Source organism: Mauremys reevesii, linkage group 6 (genome assembly GCF_016161935.1).
Source record: "Mauremys reevesii isolate NIE-2019 linkage group 6, ASM1616193v1, whole genome shotgun sequence".
Classification (NCBI taxonomy): Eukaryota; Metazoa; Chordata; order Testudines; family Geoemydidae; genus Mauremys; species Mauremys reevesii.
In genome coordinates this window covers 116,000,744-116,022,191 of record NC_052628.1, presented here as the reverse complement: position 1 = coordinate 116,022,191, position 21,448 = coordinate 116,000,744, and the positions used below count along the sequence as shown (strand labels likewise).

Genomic DNA, 21,448 nt, shown 5'->3' with positions numbered 1-21,448 from the left:
AATATCTTGAATCAGCTCATGTTAGCAGCAAATATTTTTTCTTGCTGCTTAATCAGGATTCTTTTAACCTCAATGCAATGGCTAATTAAGAGACCACATACTGTATATACACCACTCCTAATGATGAGTTTTCAGTGCTTGCCTTAGCATGTAGGAAGTCACTGATGAACAAGTTAATCAGTTTGCCAAGCATGATGCTTGCATCCATTATCTGCAGCCGCCTATGGCCATTTCACTGCTCCAGAAGATGGTGCGTTTTCCTCTTGGCGCTGCATCTAAGCATGAGTCTGACTTCTATGGTTCATTCTACTGTGTAGAACTGTTTGCTTAGTACACATAATAGGAAGCTGTATCCCATGCAATTGATATCACAATTTTAACCAACTAGCATTGGATTAAATGCTTGGGTCAGGGTAAGGGAGCTCACTGTTGCTTGTGTAATAAATGTTGCTTATTTCAGTAACCATGAGGGTGCCAAACAAGGATCATGACCCCCTTGTGCTAGGCATGGTACAAATTGAGCTGGTCCTGCCCCAGAGGGCTCGGAATCTAGGACTTAGACAATACACAACAAGAGAATAAAAGAGTGGGCACAAGACAAGGTAATGGTGAAGGCAGGTGTGTTTAACTTACGGTGGTCTTGGTAGTCAGAGTGGCCCTTGACTCACTCAGTCCTTCCATCCAAGGGCCCATGATACTTCCTTTAGTAGGGGGCAGACAACCCAGGCTTCTGAAGGTAAGATGAAGTGCAGGGTGGGTGGCTGCCTGTCCCTTAGAAGATCAGCGTAGGAGCAGGTAAGAGGAGCACATGTTCCAGCAGCAGAGGGAGTAGGTAGGAGTGCTCCTCTCGCTGTGTGTATGGGAGATAGCAAAGCTAGCCTCGAGGAGGAGAGCAGAGGGAGACTGCTCAAGGGGTTGTCTGGTGCTGATCTCCCTGCTTCTCTCACAGAGCTGCGTGAGAATCGCAAACCGCCTCTACTCACCACTTGGTTTTCCTTCCTGCTCCAAAGCCCAGTTAAGTCAATGGGAGCCTTTCCATTGATCCTTATGACCCTTAGACCACAAAAAAGGAAGCAGAGAGTGCTTGGGACCATGCCAGTCCTGCCTCTCACCCACTGGAGTGAGGAGAGATGGGTCTTCCTCAATCCGTGCTCTGAAGACCAACCGCATGGCTTGAGTATGTCCCTTCCCTGCCCTTCTCATCATGAGCATGGGGATGCTGTATACACACAGGCATTCCAAAAGCCACTGTAGGTATCTTTAAAAGCCTCAGGCAGGTTTTTCAATGGATAGGTTTCAGTCAGGTTTGATTTCCAATATCTGAGACTGCAGTGCAGGGCTGTTTCATGAATCGGGGCCTATAATGCCCAATGCTTATTGTAGTTCCCTGCCTGCTTTAGTTATTGGCAGGCTAGCAAGAATTTCACACTGTGCCAATGAGATTACAAACCACACTTCCATTATGTTAAAATTGAAAAATACAGTAAGAAAATGAATGAAATATGAGCATCAAAACTCAATTCCTCTGTGGCCTTGTTTTCTTAAAGTGCTCATTGGCCTGGAAATCAGGGTTTGGTTAAATTAAATTGTGTATATATGCAGCCTGGAATTGCATCAGTGACTTTTCCTTCGAGGCATTAAATAAGAGACGATATAACTTTATTTTCAATCATTCTTCCATACAAGCTGCCTCCCAGAATAATTTGCGGTTACATAATGCAGTAGAGATTATGAACTTGATCCTGCAGTTCATGTGAGTTGTTAAGCCAAACTCCCCCTCCGTACTCATGTAAAGTGGTACCTTGGTGGGAATACCCTGGAATAAAAGTGGTAGAATAAGGCCGTAAATGAGCACTCTCATTGGCTTCCCTCTAACTACATGCAGGAGTTAGGGTTACAGGAGCAGACCCTTAAATAGTAAGTCAGGATCTGGTGCCTTTACTCATGTTACACCATTCACTGTAATAGAACGACATGTAGAGTAATCAGTATGAACAAGGGTATTGGGCTTCCATACCAGAAGGGGAGAGAAGTTAAGAGCTACAGGTCTGTCTCATCTTACGCTGGGGTTACGTTCCGCAGTCAGCACGTAAAGCAAAAATCGCGTATAATCAAAATTACATTGAGTATAATGATGGGTGTAATCGCTCGCACGACAGGCAGGGCCGGCTCTGGCTGTTTTGCTGCCCCAAGTGCAAAAGAAAAAAAAGGGGCAGCCGGAGCAGCGAAGCAACAACAGCAACAAAAAAACCAGGGTGCAGAGTGGCCGGAGAGGCGAACCAAAAAACCCAACAACCCAGGGTGCAAACTTTCAATGCCACTTACTTTGCAGCTCATGGCTGCTTCCCCGGCCGCGCTGGCGAGCCTCTGGGCGGGCGGCGGCTGCACTCTGGCTAGCGGGACTCCCTGCGCTGCAGACATGCCGCAGGCAGCAGAGTGTGCGCCCCGGCTAGTGGGGGAGGTGGGGAGAGAAGGGAGGCAGCCAGCGCTTCCTTCAGCCGGGGCGCTCGCCACTTGGCCCCGCCTGCCATGCTGCCTGCCTGGAGGCCTCCGCGCCGCTCCCGCCTGCAGGTGAATTGAAAGTTGGTCAGCGGGGAGGGAAGGATGCGGGCACAAGCTGGGGCAGACAGAGCGCGCAGCCTGCTCCCAGCAGGGTGCAGCCGCTCCCCTCCTCCGCCCCCTACAGTGGTGCACTGAAAGCCATCAGCGAAACAAACAGACAAAAAGCAGGCAGGTACAGTATTTAAATTATTTTTCTCCTTCTTTTTTGTTTTGTTTTTTGCTGACCGCGTAAAGCTGAATTTGCGCATGTTAAATGCGCGTAAGATGCGACAGACCTGTATGTGCAAGGGAGAACAGATCTGACCTGAGAATTTAAATGGGGTGGGAAGAGGAGGAGAATGAGGCAGAAAGTTATGGGAGGCTGTTCTCATTGACAGAGAAGAAATTCCTTGCTCCAGCAGTGGTGAGATTGTAGTAAGGGACCAAGAGGAGAATGGTGCAAAACAAAAGTAGGGAGTAGAGAAGATAAGGTATCTCATAATGGAATCCCTTCACGAATAACCATGATTTGTGTCCTACGTTAAGGCTATTTCCTACGAGAAGTTCTGAGTTAATATTGGCCATAAGCCATTGTATTCCACACTAAATACCTCCCTCGTATTCATAACGACAGGGCTCTGGTGCTGCAAAGGAGTCTTAGAGCAATTGAAAGACACCACTTAGATGCTTAATGCTAAAATTCCACCTGCCCACCAGGAAGGGTTTCTTTCTTTTAATAGGAAATCCGCGGCATTCAGTGGAATTTCCCCTGCAGAATAGGTAGATTAAGGACTGTATCAGAGGTAGGGGGCAGAATAAACTCTGGACTGGGCGTGTGAAATGTGTCTCTGGTTATCTAAATGGATTAAAACCTTCAATAGATTTTTTTTTTTTTTTAGTCTCATTGCGGGAGTTGAGTCAGGCCAGTTCATTTCTTTAATCAACTAATTTTTCTGACTTTACTAAAATTTCCAAATTGGAAACGTCTATTTTTAGCAGTCGTGTCAGGTTGGATCTCATATTGGGTATAGAGCGCGTGCACAGCTTGCTGTCCCCTAGGACTATCATGACAAGAAAGTCTCCACAACACGGTAAACAAAATGTGAATAAATCCTTTAGTGGTGGAAGTTAATACTAATCAAGTCAGTGAATAAAAAAAATCTCTTGATGAAATCTTATTTTGCCTTTGGTTGAAGCTGGTTATTTGTGCTGCAGATAAATGATAGCGGTTTCATGCAGAATGCTCTTCTGACATTCAGTGATGGCAAATCTTTAAACATCCAGCATTTACATAGCAAAAGAAGAGAACTGGATTATTTTTAAAGCCTTTAATTTTTCTCATGCCTGTTGGCGTGTTCTATATAAAGAGGTTTTAAAAAAAAAATCCCCACCTAATTTCAAATTTCCATCTTCTCTCTGCTTGTAAAGGAAAATACAGCACAGATGCCTAAAGCAAACAAGTGTCAAGGAACAAAATGTGGCTAGGCTTGCACTGTACATAGGGAAAGCGATGACAAATGTGTTCATGCCTCTCTCTCTTTTTAAATCTGTACTCAAAACCATTTTTTTAATACGCTGCATCTTTCATTGTTGACCTGAAAGAGCCTTTACCGCACAAACAAATAATCTCTGAGCACAAATGAGCAGGCACATAGAACACAAACATGCTATATTGCAAAACAAACGACTGATTAATTAAAGGCAGACTCCAGCGAGATTGTTTTGAGCTGCACCGTTACACAGGTGGGAGCCCCTGAAATGTGGGTGAAGAGTGGGGTCTTTTACAGTGATTCATTCAAAATTTATTAGCATCATAGGGCCCTACCAAATTCACAGTCCATTTTGGTCAATTTCACGGTCATAGGATTTTAAAAACCTGAAATCATGAAGTTTATGCTATTTAAATCTGAAATTTCTCGGGTGTTGTAACTGTAGGGATCCTGATCCAAAAAGGAGTTGTGGGGGAGAGGAGTCGCAAGGTTATGGTAGGGGGGTACTGCAGTATTGCTTCCTTCTGTGCTGTGGCTGGAGGTGGAGCTGCCTTCAGAATAGGGCAGCTGGAGAGCGGTGGCTGCTGGCCGGGAGCCTAGCTGTAAAGGCAGAGCCGCTGCCAGCAGCAGCGTATAAGTAGGGATGCCATGGTATGGTATTGCCACCCTTGCTTCTGAGCTGCTGCTGGGGGGGATGCTGCCTTCAGAGCTTGGCACCCAGCCAACAGCTGTCACACCCAGCTCTGAAGGCAGCACAGAAGTGAGGGTGGCAATATCATGACTCCCCCCCTCTAAAATAACCTTGTGACCCCCACCCTGTAACTTCCTTTTGGGTCAGGACTCCCAGTTTGAGAAATGCTGGTCTCTGCCGTGAAATCTGCATAGTATAGGGTAAAAGAAACCCCCAAAACCAGATTTCACAGGGGGAGACCAGATTTCACGGTTCATGACATGTTTTTTTTTATGGGCGTGAATTTGGTACGGCCCTAATAATAGTCTAACAGCAGGAGGAGGCATTACCTATCTTGTAAGCCAAATGGACTGGGGCTGGATCAGTATTTGAATGAGTGACCGCTAGTAAAAACTCAGCTGCTTTTTTCATTCCAAAGCAAATTGCGGTTGAGATTGTTGTGTATTCATCCATAAGCTAGATAAAAATGCTTGCTGAGCGGTTGCATTGTAACACTAATTTATTTCTTAGCATTCAGAATATCACACAAGAACCGCAGAATAGAGAGTCAAAGCAGGCTGCTCCCCAAAACAGAGGCACAACTCTCCCCACATTACTCACTGTCTGCCTGCAGAATGACTCCGATCTCAAACTTCCCTGCAGCATCCCCTGCCTGCAAGATAACCCCTGAGAATTTAAAGTGATAAATCCCAATTTTAAGAATAGTTTTTAATACACCAGACTTGTGACCCACGGGTGTGGAGTGTGTGTATAGGGTGGGGAGTGTGGACAGGTGGCACAGATGTAATTCAGGCAGCCCAGAGCTACAGGAACAATTTCTATATTAAAATTTAGTCATGAAAAGAAATCTACAGCCAAGCTGTATTACTAGAATTCCAATGGAGGAGCTGTCACCACATGTCACAGTAATGAGGCAGCTTAGTTCACTTTTCCTTTTTCAATTCAGCTAGACTAGCAAAAATTGCAATGCTGAATTCAACTTGCAGGAAGTTCTGTCCACTTTGCATTTACTGCACATATATGGGAAGACAGAGGGTCTTGTGGTTAGTCAGGAGACCTCTGTTTTATTTGCTCTCTCCTGGGTCTTGTTTGTATTTCAGCAGCACCAAAAGCTCCCCCATCCCCCGGCCTTACTACTGTATGAACAAGTAATAAAAAGACACCTCCTGCTCTCAAGAGCTTGGTTAGTAACAAGATGCAATGGGTGGATGAACAAACAAATGCGTGGATGAGGGAGGGAGGATGAGGGAGGGATGAGAACATGGCTTTGCAAAAGGAGACAGTATGATCTGGTAGGTAGGGCACTGGATTGGGACTTTGGGGACCTGGCTTCAACTCCTGGCTCTGCCACTGACCAGCTGAGTGACCCTGGACAAATCAACTTTCTGTGCTTCTGCTTCCCCTTCCCAGTGTTATCGTCCCAATTTAGAATGTAGGGACTGCCTCTTACGATGTTTGCACGGGGCCTAGTCCCATGAGCCACTGATCTTGGGGTTCTGAATCGCTACTGCAGCTCAAATAAAAATAACTCACAGTTCAGCTCACTATGTGCCTCAGTGTTATCAACAGGCACTGTTCTGTAGGCATCTTGGCAGCAGACTGATCTGTGGAACCATAAGCAAGTAACTTAGTACTCTGTGCCTGAGCTTTCTGTAAAACACAGAATTCTAACCCAACTCCCTGGGGTGCTTCATTGACTCCGTTAATTTGCAAGACCATTAGATGGAAGCCCTATTGATGCTGTGTGTTGTGGGTGCCAATCTCTCAAACACCTAGGTTAAATATGGGATACACAAAACAAGATGACAGGCTTGTATTGCAAAGAGGGCTGTTTTTATCTTTAATGTAAACATATCTTACAAATGAAAGATCATGAGTTTTGGAAGTAACGTTTCAACGAGGATCTGCAAGCAGTTTGGGCATCACATCCATCCTCTGAGGGGGAGGGATAGACTTGAACTCGGATCCTGGCCAATGGGAGATGTAGAGTCTGCGCTCGGGCCGGGGGCAGTGCGTTGAGACCTCTTCTCCCCCTCCCCCCCCGGGGCTGCAAGGACATGCTGCCTGCTTCTGGGAGTGAAGCGGTGTGGAGGGAGGGGGGCAGGGAGCCGCCTTAGCCCTGCTGCTGGCAGTCTCTGCTCATCCCTTGTGGGGAGGGGAGCAGTGGGTCTCTATGCACTGCTTTGGGTGGGGGCAGTGCATGGAGCCTCCACCCCCGCTGGGGCGCACAGAGATGTGCCAGGAATTGGCTTCTTCCGGGAGTGGTGTGGGGCCACCGGCCACAGCATGCAGGCAGCCTGCCTGCCTGAGCCCTGCTGCACTGCTGGCCAGGACTCGGGGGCAGGTTGTCAGATATTTGTCCTGCATTTTGCACCCCCGTTCCCTCCATCGCTGGGGGCTGTTTCACGGTACGCTGTATCAGGTGAAGCACTTCCAGTGGAGTCAGACACTGGTAAGACCTCATTTGCAATATTGTGTAGAATGTTGGTCCCCACTGTTCAACCAAGATGAACTCCAACTGGAACAGGTGCAGAGAAGAGCTACTAGAACGGTCAAAGGAATGGGCTTATCTTAGGAGCCTGGAGGAGCTAGAGGGGATTTGGTGCTCTCTAAATACATTAAGATGTGAATACCAGCGAGGGTGACGAGCTATTTAAGCTATAGGATCATGCTGGCACAAGAACAAACAGCTATAAACTGGCCATGAACATCTTCAGGCTGGAAACTAGAACCTTTCTAACAGTCAGAGGAGCGAGGTTCTGGAACAGCCTCCCAGTAGGAGTTATGGGGGACAAACCACTGAATATGTTTTCAGAGAGAGTTGGCCAAATTTCAGTGGGATTGAATGACTGGCTTGCTTGGGATGATGCTCAGCAACCCTGGGGCTCTCTTCCAGTTCCCTATGTTCCTAAAGTTCATGCTTCAGACTGTCACCTGCAGGGGTGAGGAAGGGAACTTTTCCCCTCCCCAATGTAGTTTTGTGTGGATTTTTTTGGTGTTAGGTCTCCTTCCTCTGAAGCATCGGGGATGGCCACAGCTGGAGATGGGACACTGGGTGGGTTGAGCCAGGGTGCTGAGGTGGCACCACCGAGCATTCTCTCTCAAGTGTTTGGCTGGTTGGTTCTTACTTGCATGCTCAGGGTTTAACTGATTGCTGGGAATCTTCCCCATGGGTCAGACGGGCAGTGACCTTGGTTGTGGTGTGTTCTTCTGCAGCGTGGACTGCAGGTCACTTGTTGGGATTATCTTCGTGTATCTCATGTAATCAATCCCCTGCCATTGCAGGGGCCTCAGCCACTGGCGCACCTTGGCCCCCCTATTCTCTGCTTGAGGCAACTGATAGTGCACTCTCCAGTGGGCTGTAATACTTTGGTCTCATTTTGGTGGTTGGGTTCAGTGTGCAGGTGCTGGATGGTGCTGGTGGCCTGTGATATACAGGAAGTCAGACTAAATGATGTGGCGGTCGCTTTTGGCCTTGAGATTTATGACTTTAACGTGGCATGCAAAAGATTGGATCGGTGGCACCTCTTTGAAGCAGTGAAGTGCAAGGGTAGGATGGCTAGTGATGATGGGTGTACTTGCAGGTTCACAGGCTTCACGTGGGAAGGCATGCAAACAATGTATCCCTCTGTCCCCTCACACTAGTGCTGTGCACCATGCTGTGCAAATGACTGCCACCTTCTCAGAAGTGGCCACAATTCGGCTGCAGCATAAGGACATAGGAGGGAATTCTCCTCTCTGCTATGGCCCCTGTACACCACTGCAGCAGTGTATAGGGCTCTTAAAATCTCAGCTGACCAGGCTGTTCTCCTGGCACAGGTACTGTGTTGGGGAATCATAGGCTCCTCTGTATAGCCCAGCCTCATAAGCCATGGCATGGAATGTGTGCTGGTGGGAGGGCTGGGTGCAGGAAGGGGCTTGTCACGGGGTGAGAAGAAAGCTCTTGTAGACCCCCAAGGGGAATGCAAATAACAGCTCTTTGGAGGTCATAATTCAGACATACCCATTAGTCTGAGCCGTGCCTCCTAGAGTTCCCATGCACAGAGGGGTGATGTATCCCTCATTTCTCCCCCATTAAAGAGATGTCCTCACCATGGCTAGCTAATTCTGCTGGCTGGCCCTAAGTGGGATGTAGTCATGGTCATAACCCTGTCTCCCTCTTTGCAGTGGCTAGTATCTCTCCAGGGATGCCTCAGGCTCAGGTGTGTGTAAAGACTGAAACTGACTGAAGTTACTGTGTACATGACGTATGGTGGGATGGCACATGGATGTGGCTTGTCAGAGGAGCACTGGGATTCGGAAACACTTTCAGAATTCCTTATCCTGGGGTTGATGTGGATTCCATCTGTGTCTATGAGCAAGTCATTGAACCCCTCTGCCTCAGTTTTCCCGTCTGTAAAACAGGGATGATACCTTTCTACATTACAAGTGTTATGAAGAATAACTTGGTAATATTTTAAAGTGCTCTGAAGATGGAAAGTGCCATAAATGCCCGGTAATACTTGTAATACCCTGCATGTAATTTGGCGGGAGGAGCACAGGTTGAAGGAGGGAAGAGTTTGGAGGAGATGCCAGGAAGTCAATCTGTGTGCACATGGCTTGAATTACCCAGTAGGCGGTACATGAAATTATATTAATATCTGCTCCAGTCATTTCTTCTGTCCAGAGGGTATCTTGCAATGTGTGTCATGCAGATCCTGTAGAGGGTATTATGCTGCTGGTGGCCAATTACTTTGGGAATGACCTTAGGAACCAACTGATCTTTATGTAAGTCTCTGTTCCTTTACCCTAAAAGTGGCTGCACCAGGATATTGGTCTGTAAAATGAAATGCATCCTTGATGAGGCTTTTCCAATTTTTTTTATACTATCAGCTGAGTAAGTGGTTGAGATTACAGTAATATCAACAACCATTAGTGAGAGTCAGAAAGGAAATTGCTACGCAAAACAAACAGGCTTTCAAAATGAGTGAATCCCTTTTTGATGCACTCGCAAGATGCTTAATAATGTAATTTCCAACTGAAGTTAAGTACCCAAATGCACCTGTGAAAGATAAAAGTAATAGGCTGCTGCAAAATTGCTATGCACTACTCCATTAACTCGCTGCACTGAGTGTGCTGTCTGCACTGAGGTGCCGAGTGTGCTGCCTGCCGCCAGTGTCAGGCTTTATGGATGATGATTTAATGCAAATGAAAGATTTGTTTTTCATATGCATGACTTATTTTTTGGAGGTGGCCCACATTTAAGTGACTTGAGAGCCTTTAAATTCCCTACATTGTACATTGCATGTTTCTGAAGCTATTTAAACATCCTCCCTCTTCACTAGGGTTTCAATATACCTTTAATGAACAACAATCAAATGATCCTATTAGTATTTCTGAGGTGTCTCATGAGAATTTGAAACACCAGCCAAATCTTTCAAGTGAAACAAAAAAAAGACACAGCTTTTTAAATAACCCATTTCCTTGACAATCCATCAAATGCAAACTCCTTGGATCTATCCAGATAACTCTTTATTATATATTTTGAAGCAAAAACTTCAAAGTCTGCTTTATTATTTCAAAAAAATAATGTAAATTAGACCTTAGTTTTGCCCTCTGCTCCATGTTGTATATTCATTCAGCCAGTTCATGCAGAGGAACTGCACTAGGCCAATGTGAGTCCTATTTTGAAGGTTGAAGTGTTATGTAGGCCTCTTACTCACCCCCTGCACTGGGTGAATTTTGCCCACACAGTGCATTTGCACTGGAGTTTTATGGCAACTTTTTTGTTTCCTTGCAATAAGTCATGGAACTGCAGTGTTGCTGATAATGAAATGATTGAGCCATGCTGCGGGGGCAAGCATTATAGCAATACCCCAAGTTGCACACAGGCTATGTATTTATCTTTGTCAGTATCATGGAACCATTTAGTTAGTTTCACTGGAAGACATGATCAACGTCAGGGCAACACAGCCTGGTGATGCACAGAGTCACTACCCTGGATATCTTTACTCCTATTGATGTCCGTGGAACTTTCGTAAAATCCCTAAAGATGCAGGTGTTCACAGAAGGCCTGAATCTGGCCCCTGATGCCAAGTGCCCTACGTGGTGAAGATCTTAAACATGACTTCATGTGACAACTATAGAGAACTGCTAGAGAAACAGATGGACCAACTCATCATTGCCCTGCACATAGTATAAGCATTCATGCCAGTGCGAAATGGGTGCAAATGATCCCAAGTGGGAATAGTGGTATTTCATATTCACTTTGCATTGGTACGAATGACTCTGTAGGGTGGAAGGCCAAAGATGCAGGCTTCAAGCAAAGGCCAATAATAAAAAAGAGGGGGATGAAAATAGCGAATGTAAATTTCTGGAACTCTTCTTTACCTAGCAACAACATATGTCCATGAACACATTACATAATAGAAAATGTTTGTAGGAAAATTACTTTTTACCAATAGGATACATACACTATCTACTAGAAACTTTTCAGCTGAAACTTTATTTGGATGAAAAAATGCAGATTCAGTGACATCATAATAGTTTGTGCCTTCATGTCACTTTTTTTTGCCAAATTGTTCATCCTGGGGGGGGGGGAAGGGGAAATCCCAAAAATAAAAATGTTTCACTGACACTTTTGAAACAAGGTTTCAATTTTGGGAGTCTAAATGAATGCAGAATTTCCTTCAATTTTATTTTTAAAAATGCTTGTGTATGTGTGTGTGAGAGAGAGCTCAAAATCTAAACAAACCCATCTTTTTGTTCAACCCAAATTTGCCTTTTTTTCCTCTTTGGTTCGCCAAAAATTTACTTTCAGGTCAACTCAATTTTTTTTTATTTTGTCAAACTTTCTGCAAATGGGAAAAAGATCCATTCTTTGCACAGCTCTACCATCTACAAGGAGAAGATGGCACTGCTTCCCGCACTACTTTAATTGCTAACAGCAAAGTTACTGTACAGTGAAATGGGGGTAATAGCTTGTTATTGGACAATCATGCTTCCAATAATGGCACCCATGTATAACATGAAAGAAATTTTAAATACACCACTACCTCGATATAACGCCACCCGATATAACACGAATTTGGATATAAGGCGGTAAAGCAGTGCTCTGTGGCGGGGGCGGGCAGGGCTGCACACTCCGGTGGATCAAAGCAAGTTCAATATAACACGGTTTCACCTATAATGCGGTAAGACTTTTTGGCTCCCAAGGACAGCGTTATACTGAGGTAGAGGTGTACGAGTAATAGAAAATAACTTTTATTTCAAGGCGACATACCTCCTCTCCGGTGTAATAGAACACATCGCAGGATAAAAGCTAGAAGCTACTAGAAGATCTCTAGAAAGCTGAGAGAAAAAATCATTAGCCATGACTGGGCAGGGGGGCAGCTGCACTTCCATCAGAAGTCACTAACTGAAGGAAATCCTTTTGCAGCCAGTACACTTTAAGTAAATACGTATTCAGATGTCTTTGCAAATAAAAATGGATTTTTTTCATCTTGGCTGATCTCCGCATTCCCTGTGGGTCATGTTAATAGAGCTGGCCGCACAGGTCACTTTCTAAAAGGGCTTTTCGTATGGTGGGGGAAGGAAGTGAAGTGTATTCTTGTGGTTCCTTTTGTGTTTTCTCTCTTCACCTGGAAGAAGCCCTAAGGATTCCTATACTTCCTCCCCCTTAAGGCTTATATCACAGCCACCATCCCCCCAGCCAGGAAGCAGGGGTGGGGCACTTCCCCTGGGAACCCTAGCGCTGACCTCCACACAATGTCCCGCCTCTGCTGGCCAGGACACTGTAAAACTAAACTAAGGTTGTCTCACCTTTCAGGTGTGACCTAGAGTTTTGTGGCGCCGTGGACAGATGGAGGGGATGATTAGCTGATTAATGATTGTTTTACCTTGTCTAGCCAGATGTAGAGGAGAAGATTTGGGCTGGTGCCTAACTTGTAGTGCTTGTGTAGTGTGGCCTTTAAGACTCAAGAGACCTGGGTGGTATTTCCAGCTCTGCTACTGGGCTGATCGGTAACCTTGGACAAGTCACTTCATTGCTTTGAATCTCAGTTTCCCCATCTGCAAAATGGGGATAATTATACCTTCTTTGTAAAGCACTTTGAGATATACTGATGAAAAGCTCTATATAAGAGCTAGGTCATCTTATTGTGTAACAATACCCATGGTCGTGTTGTCCGCAGAGATTGAACCCTGGACTTCTACAGCTGAGTTCAGGAGCCTCTGTTTGAGTTAAAAGGCCAGCTTTGTTAGTTGGGGTCCCACATGGCATATTGTTTTACATAAGAATGGTCACACTGGGTCAGACCAATGGTCCATCTACCCCAGTGTCCTGTCTTCTGACAGTGGCCACTGCCAGGTGCTTCAGAGGGAATGAAAAGAACAGGGCAATTGTCAGGTGATCCATCCTCTGTCATCCACTCCCAGCTTCTGGCAGTCAGAGGCAAGGGACACCCGGAGCATGGAGTGAGGGAGGGAGGGTTGCATCCTTAACCATCTTGGCCAATAGCCATTGATGGACCTATCCTCCATGAATGTAGCTAATTCTCTTATGAAACCAATTATACTTTTTGCCTTCACAACATCTCCTGGCAACAAATCCCAAAGGATGGCTGTACGTTGTGTGACAAAGTACTTGTTGGTTTGTTTTAAACCTGCTGCCCATTAATTTCATTGGGTGACCCCGGCTCTTCTGTTACATGAAATAACACTTCCTTGTTCACACCCTTGAGAGATGTAGCTGTGTCAATCAGATTTGAGTGGCTGCTCATTATGGGTAGGCCTTCAGCATGTGGCAGGACTGAGGGGAAAGCTTGTGTTTTGGTTCATTTTCCTGAAACAGTTCAACTTTCAACAATTTGAGAAGCACTGTTTTACAGTATCCAGGGATAATGTCTATCTTCTTTCTCCCTGGGATGTTCCAATACAGCAGGATGGCTTGACTGTTCTACATTGTTCGTGTCAAGGGATGTAAACAGTTTTAAAAAGAAGGTAATCCCTCTAAGTCAGTGTTGAGGATAGGACATATAAATTGGGTCAGTATTCTGAAGGTGTGATCATTCTCCTCCCCTCCTCCCAATCTTCACCCCACTATCAAACAACCAATATCACAACATTTCAACCAAGTGCAGAAGCCAAGAAACTACTTGCAGAATGTCTCCAAGGCTGACCCAAACAAACTGGACTGTTATAGGACAGTTCCTCAACGGAGACTGGTGCAAGACAACCTCTGCCCTTAACAGCTTACAACTGAAATAAAGAATGGGAAACGGTAGTGACATAGTTTTCCATGGTCACATAGCAAAGCTCTGAATAGAGCTTGCATCTTGTGATGGCCAAGTCCAGTGCACTAGCCACTGAACCACAGTGCCTCTCTACAAGGCAGATTGTTCAGCAGCAGCTGTGTTTGTAGGCAGAATTTCACCGAGTGGGTAACAGGAGTAAATCTATCAGTACAAAACAGAAACTGCAGGAGTGCTCAGCAAAGAAGTGTGGCAACCGATTGAGGTTCTTCAGATAGGTTATTTCATTCATTTTCTTCGCTTTCCTTTCTCAGAACTTCTGAGGGAACTTGAATACCATGGTAACAAGCTTGTACGTTCTGATTAGGCTAGTAAAAGGCGATGATGAATGGATGAAGTGGCAATGCTATCTAACAGAAATGCCTGTTCAATGACTCTAGCGTTATAATTTAGGCAAAGTAATGCCATACTAGTGAGTTTAATTATGTGTATTTGGTAAGGATCGAGGAGCCCAATTTATGTTGGTGTAAATCAGGAGTCCCCTAACCTGACGCAGTCACATGAGCGTAAAACTGGCTGAAGTGAGAAGAGCATCAGGCCTGTTTAAGCAGACAGGTAAAAGGCAGTCTGGGCGCACTCCACAGCACTGGTTTCATTATATCAATCTCCTGGCTAAGAATTCTTCATAGTTCAACCAAGGATTGTTTTTCATCCTCCCCATAAAGGTTTCCACTGCATTCACCTAATGCAGATGAGATCATAGGAAGCGGATTCTTACCTAATCATCAAAGATGGTCTCCTGGGTCTGATTCTGCTCCTGCAGAATATAAATACTCCCCATTTATTTCAATGGGAGTTACTCGTATTCTGTGGTGGGGGAAAAAAGGGTCCCTGCCGTGTCGGTGAATACCATTAAGCCAACGCTCGTGAACAATAGATTGCATTATACAGTGAGACTAGGGATGGGATGGATACCAAGCTCATGTTTTGATTTGTGCACAAATCTACTGATTACAGTAGTGTTTGGAGTCCTTTTGCAGTAGCGTTTTTTTAAATCTGGCGAGTGATCTATTTGGCATATTCCTTGACCTCACTAGAATACTGCAAGGTGAACAGGACTGGCTTAGGCACAAGGGCCTCTGATTGATTGATTTTTTTTCCTTTGTAAATGAGACACAGAATTGTCTGGGAGTTCTTCTCCTGGTTGGAGACTCTAATCCTGCAAAAGCAATGCTACAATGTGCTGACCCCCAGTCTCTAGGGGCAACTCGGATTCAGGCTACTCATGGCTAGGCATGTACAATCAGATACTCTCCTAAGGAAAGGCAAGACACTATGCAAAGGGTCAGAGAGCATGAGGTCCTTAGAATAACCTTCCAGCCTCAGGGACATTATGCATGGGACATTATGCAGCTGATGGTGGCGCAGAACCTCCCCCCCCCCCCCCGCGCCATTACAGAAAAATGCGATAGTGAACTCTGGTTTAGTCATAAAATTACTATAGTTTTTGATCCCAGCTCTCCTCCTGCACCTCTCTTGCTAACCGTGTTGTCTCTAATATTTATAAAGTTCACCAACAATTTGTGATCAGGCTGATTTTAAAATTCAGATTAATATTTGTAAATATTATTCGTTGTCTTCCCACATCTGTAGTAACAGCATACAGTTGCTTCTGGGGCTAGTAACTCACTGGCTAGGCAGTTGTGCGTCATCGTGTTTTTTACGGGCAAACTGGCAGAGATTTCCACTTCCTCGGAAATGGTGAGCACCTAGAGACACTGAAGATATCACTACAGCTTGAAATGATACTAATTTGAGCAGCTTTGGCTGCTTCGTGATATAACTGTGTCAACTTGGATACAGTGCTAGCACTGCCATTAACATGAAACTAGGTCATGGTTAGTTGGAAGCTGGCTGACCTTTTTAAGCATTCCTTTTCCCTGTTTCCAAGCCACACACATCACAAAGAAAACTAGGCCAGGTTCTTGCACTGCTTTATTCAAGATCCCATGAGCTGTTTGAGCTTAATTGTCAACATATGATGGTAACATGTTCAGAGGCTCTGTGAGCCGGAACCACAAAAGGGCTAACACACTTAATTGCCATTTTAGGCATCTAAACAGCTTCAGTGGGAAAGACTGAGGGAGCCCCACATCAGAATGTCCCATGGCCGAGAGGTTAGAGGTGGCAGATCTCTATTCAAATCCTTTCTCCCTAACAGATGGGGGAGGGGGGGAGGGGGGTGAACTGGGTGCCTCTTACATTGTAGGTGAGTACCCTAACCACTGGGCTAAATGTTATGAGGGAGCTGTTCCTCCTTCCCCTGCAGTCTCTTGCAAAACTGGCATAGGTGCCTGATGCCAAGAGAGGATTTGCAGCTGTGAATCCCAAGCCGGGGGAGGTGCCTCCCAGCACCCTGGATTTGGGCACCCATCTCTGAGAGATGGGTAGGGTTTAGCTTGGCTAGTTTAGGCAAGGGCCTACGTAGTGTGCTGGCTTTTGTGAGGTGCCTGTCTCTCCTCATTCATTGTTTAGCGGGCCCAGGCACCAGACTCGGGTTCTGAGAATCCCAATGACTTTCTAGGTGCTTGAAAATTAGACGTGGTGACGTGCCTAAGTTTTCTCTGTGAATCTAGCCCTAAATGTTGTCTCTGACTCCATGTCAACTGAGTTTGAGTTGTTCACGTCCTATAACTGTCAGTTGAGAGCTCGAGACTTCAGCTCGGACACTCCTGAAATTCTATGGTAGAGTTGGGCAGGAAATCATCAAAAATGGTCTCCTGGGTCTGATTCTGCTCCTGCAGAATATGGGTTTCCCATCCCCAGAGAACTTGTGAGATGTCTAAAAAACAGAAAAAAAATTCCCATCCCAAAACTGGAACACAACCCCAGTTTCAAATTTCACAAATTAATCATCCCAAAAAATCTTGGATTGAGTCAATCAAAATGTGTGTGTGTGTTTTTTATTTTGACTTTCTTAATCTGTTTTAGAATAAATTAACTATCATATAAAACAGTTGTTTTATTTCATTTTGAAAAAGTCAAAACGGCACTTTGGCAATTTCAGAAAATGTTTCAACACCCTTTTTTTTTTTTCCAAATTGGGAGATTCGTTGAAACTGATCTTAACTTCTGAACAGTTTCAGTTTAGACTAGTCAGCAGCGTTTTCTGACAAAGAGTTTAATCAGAAAATACTGACAAGTTTTATGCTGTGGTTATTTTCACAGCATGAAGACGTACACCTGATCTTACTTTCTATTGACACTGTTCGCATCTGACATGAAATATGCAAGATTTATCATTTTGGCTTTCAGTGCTACAAGTATACTTTGTCTGTTCTATTTTTATCTCAAATTGATATATACACTGTGTGTTGCTTTTAGCTTACACAGCACAATAGTGTGGCTTAATTGATTTATCTAGCTTTTAAAGCACTGCAATAATTTAAAAAATATTTTTTTCAGACATTGAGCAGTGTCTTAATATCTGGATTAGTAACTGTTTGTTTGTTTTCTTCTCTTATAGAATTTCCAGGTTAGCATCTGGTATCTAGTGAGTGTGAAGAAAGTGAATTTGGCTAATCTCTGAGAGACTTAATGGGGGGAGGAAAAAGATTCTAAGCAAAATGGTTTTGTTTTGCCAAATATTCATTTACTTTGTTAGTGGAACTGATGAATCAGATGCAGAAACCCTTTCATGGGTTGTGATCAGGCCTCTGAATAACTTCCTCGGATGAGGAGGTCATCTTGCATAGTGCTAACAATTCTGAAAACATAACTCTAGTTTTTTTGGACTTCTACAGAAAATCTTTTGAAATGGAGATTAAAAAACCAACCCAAATGCTTTCGCATCTCCCACAGGATTCATTTTATGTGCCCTCTGCTCCGCAAGGGTTGTGGGCTTCTTTTATGTTCCATGGACCCTGTCTCCTGCTTCACCTCTCTTCTGTTATGTAAAGAGAGATCAGCCCAGGCATTGAGAGTGTGACTGGAATGGGAGGTGACAGTACAGCTGACATTTACAGCAGAATGCCCTTTACTAGAATTATTTTCAAGAGTGAGGCTCCAATAAGAATAATGACAGAGGGGGGACAGTTATCTAGGCTGTGATTATTATTTTTTTTTTAAATGATTGGAAACCAATATAGCCATTTAGATTGGTAAGTTGAACTCCTCTTCTTAAAGTGGGGATGAATGTCATCCAATCCGTCTGAGCATATTGATGCTCATGGCAATTTCTGTGTCCCGTGATTCTATTTCTTTGTGACTGTGTGAGTAGCCCAAGACTGAGACTCCCTGCTCTGTGCACTTGACAAGCATCCCCACGTGGGCCAACCTGAGGTGATAACTGGTTAAGGACTGGATAGTTAAACTGATCACCTTGTTACTTGGTTGTCAGCTGAGGACAGTTAAGAGACAGGAAGAGGAAGGAGGAGAGAAAGGAAGGGCCAGTGAAGTCCAGGATCTCCGGAGTGAGATTTCCACCCCCTCCGTGCCTCAGGAGAAGATAAAAACATCTGTTGTGGAGGGACAAGGATTTGTGTAGCACACTGTGAATAAATCACTTGGTGTTGAGCTTACCACCAGTGAGCCTGCTGAGGACTGTTTGCAGAGAGGGGTTCAGGGTGAGGGAACCCTGCCCTGTGACCTCTCTAAAGGTTGCTGCTGGGCCGTGCCCCTCTGTCCCTTGCAGCATGCACCTTTATCTAATCTTCTACCCAGAAGCAATCAGAAAGAGCCCTGCTGTTACAAAGATGGGAAGCACTTATGGTAGCCCACACTGGAGAGAGGAAGAAAAACGTGTAGGTTGATATGAATGGATTGTTTGTATTTTACAAAAACACAAAACTTGTCTCTAGCTGCCAAATTGTGTGCAGCCCCCATAGGACATTTTTATGCAAAATACTTAATGAGTTTATTTGCATGCAACCATAAGCTTCAGCTTTAACGTGGCATAGATTTAGTGTTGGTGAAAGGCATTGGCTTGGCAGCTCCGGTGATCAGTCCTCCGTTTATTTACAGAGAAGCAGCAGGTCAGTCTTCCTGCGCACACTCCCCGGCTAGCATACCTGAGTCCTGATCGGGGAAGGGACTTCCTCTGTGTAACAACAGAGGCAGTTCAGTCTCCATAGCCTATGCAGCCCTTGGCCTCTGTTGGATTAGTCTCAAGGGACAAAAGAGAGAAAGGTGCTTAAACTCTTTCACTGTTCAACATATAAACAGTGCTACACAGAGATCCTGTCAAGTATCAGAGAGGTAGCCGTGTTAGTCTGGTTCTGTAGAAGCAGCAAAGAATCCTGTGGCACCTTATAGACTAACAGACGTTTTGCAGCATGAGCTTTCGTGGGTGAATACCCACTTCTCCGGATGCTTTTCTCTACAGAGATCTTTGTTCGCTTGATTTCTTGGCACACATCAAAAAGCATTCATTCCCAGATTGAAAGTTTTATTGATTGAACACAAGGAAAAACAAGTTAACAACAAGCATTTATATTGAGACTCAATCTGAGTGATAACGCAAAAGAAACCATCAAAACCTTTTAGTCTTTCTCATTTTGAGGGTAAAATATTGGTCTCTCTTTTTTTTTTTTCTTCCAGAACAACCTTTCCTTGAAAACAAAACAACCCTTCTTTGCAAAGGAAAAGGTTAATTTTACTTCCAGTCCTGATGTTAAACACAGAACTGAGGACCTTTTGCACAAATGGACACAATGTGGAGGAGAGAGAGGACAGAAAAGGTAGGGGCTTTTGTTGATGTCTTTAGAACACTGAACAGCTGATTAGTCACAAATGGATACTTGGATTGGCAGGGTGATCATGGTACCAGATTCACATTCCAGTAAGGGACATCATCAGGTTAGGCCTTTTCTCCTTAGATAGGGTAGGACTGTGACCACCTCTTTCTCACTGTGCTGATGCAGTGCAGTTGATTCCAGGATCTGATGAAAACCAAGGGTAGGAGGGAGGAAGGAAGGGATGGAAAGAAACACAAAAGGAAGGGAACAGAACTGGATCTTGCATGGCTTTGCAGCGTTGGCAGTTAGGCATCACCACTGATGGGCTGAGGACTGGACGTCATGATGGTATGCAGGACTCACAGGTAGGGGAAAAAAATTCTTTGAACAAGAACAAGGCCAGGTGACTTTCTTCTCTGGACAAAAGTCTTTCAGTCTGGTCTGCTTCTTCTATTTTGGAGTCAGGGAAAAGGAGAAAAGATGAGCTGGGATGCGAAGTGGGACAGGAGATGGAAAGAGCTGGGTTTTTTAGTCCTTTTTTAAGAAACCCCCAAAGGGGAAAATGGCAGCATAGTTCATCTTCACTATTTTGTCTGCTGATTAGACCTGATATCTGACACACCAATGTTGGTTCATTTAACTTCCAGCTCCACATCTTGTTTTTTAACAAGCAGAATTTCAATAAAATCCTTGAAACATATCAGTAGCCCCTTTTCATTTGACCTAATCTAGTTTGTCTTTTTTGCACCTGTTTATATATTTTTAATTATTAAAAACCACTTGGCCTATTTTCTGTGGTTAATTTCCAAGTAGGTAAGAAGTTATAGGTTATTGTGATGTTCTATGAACCTGCATATACCTTTGACACTTAATTTTACAATTGGGGCAACTTTTTAGGTTCAATAACCTCACACCTCTGACAATTAGTGCAAAGCATGGTGATGAGTTTGATGTGGGAACTGGAACCGGAACGCCAACACATTCCTCTCATAGAAAGGCCAGCAAATTTTCTTTCACGGTAAAGAGATGGCACTACAGTACTTGTGTGAGGTGAATTGAAAAGTGCTATTTCTTTTATCATTTTTACAGTGCAAATATTTGTTATAAAAATAATATAAAGTGAGCACTGTGCACTTAGTATTCTGTGTTGTAATAGAAATCAACATATTTGAAAATGTAGAAAAACATCCAAAAATAGTTAATACATTTCAATTGGTAATCTGTTGTTGAACAATGTGATTAATTGTGATTAATTTTTTTGAGTTAATCGCGGAAGTTAGCTGTGACTAATCGATAGCCTTAGTATTTTTATTCAGTCATGGGCAGGACGTGGGCAGTAAACAATAAATCACAGATTTATAGAAGCAGGAGCCCTGGCTTTACCGGACAAAATTATTGGAATTTTCAGAAAGTCATGAAGGTCTTGTAAAATCTCAGAATCCATGACCTCGGTGACTGACTTAATTATGATAGTCTCTGACTGCATGAACACCTGTTTCTTCTCCACACAGGGTATTCATCAAGGTTTGAACCCAGGATATTCTGCTCCATAATACAACTCTCAGCTGCTCCTGTACCTCAAGCAATCAGGTGTACGTTATCCTCTGTGGACCAGCCCCTAAAGGAGAGACAGCAGAAGGTTTTGCCAGTGAGTAACATAACTATTTTTGAGACATCAGGGGAATGCCGGGTATCAGGATTCTTAGAGTCTGCTGTTGGCTCTGGGAAGTGAATGTGGTCTGCTGATTAGAGCTGGGATTA

The 21,448-nt window shown here is 44.3% G+C and overlaps 1 protein-coding gene across 1 annotated transcript in view; it reads left to right on the top strand.

The window, feature by feature from the left end:
• Window positions 1–21,448, top strand: part of PALM2AKAP2 (PALM2 and AKAP2 fusion) — a 771,069-nt gene that overhangs the window by 20,956 nt on the left and 728,665 nt on the right. The window contains exons 2-3 of the mRNA XM_039543348.1: window positions 19,551–19,690; window positions 21,199–21,335. The gene's annotated coding sequence lies outside the window, so the exon portion shown is untranslated. The remainder of the gene's footprint in view (window positions 1–19,550; window positions 19,691–21,198; window positions 21,336–21,448) is intronic.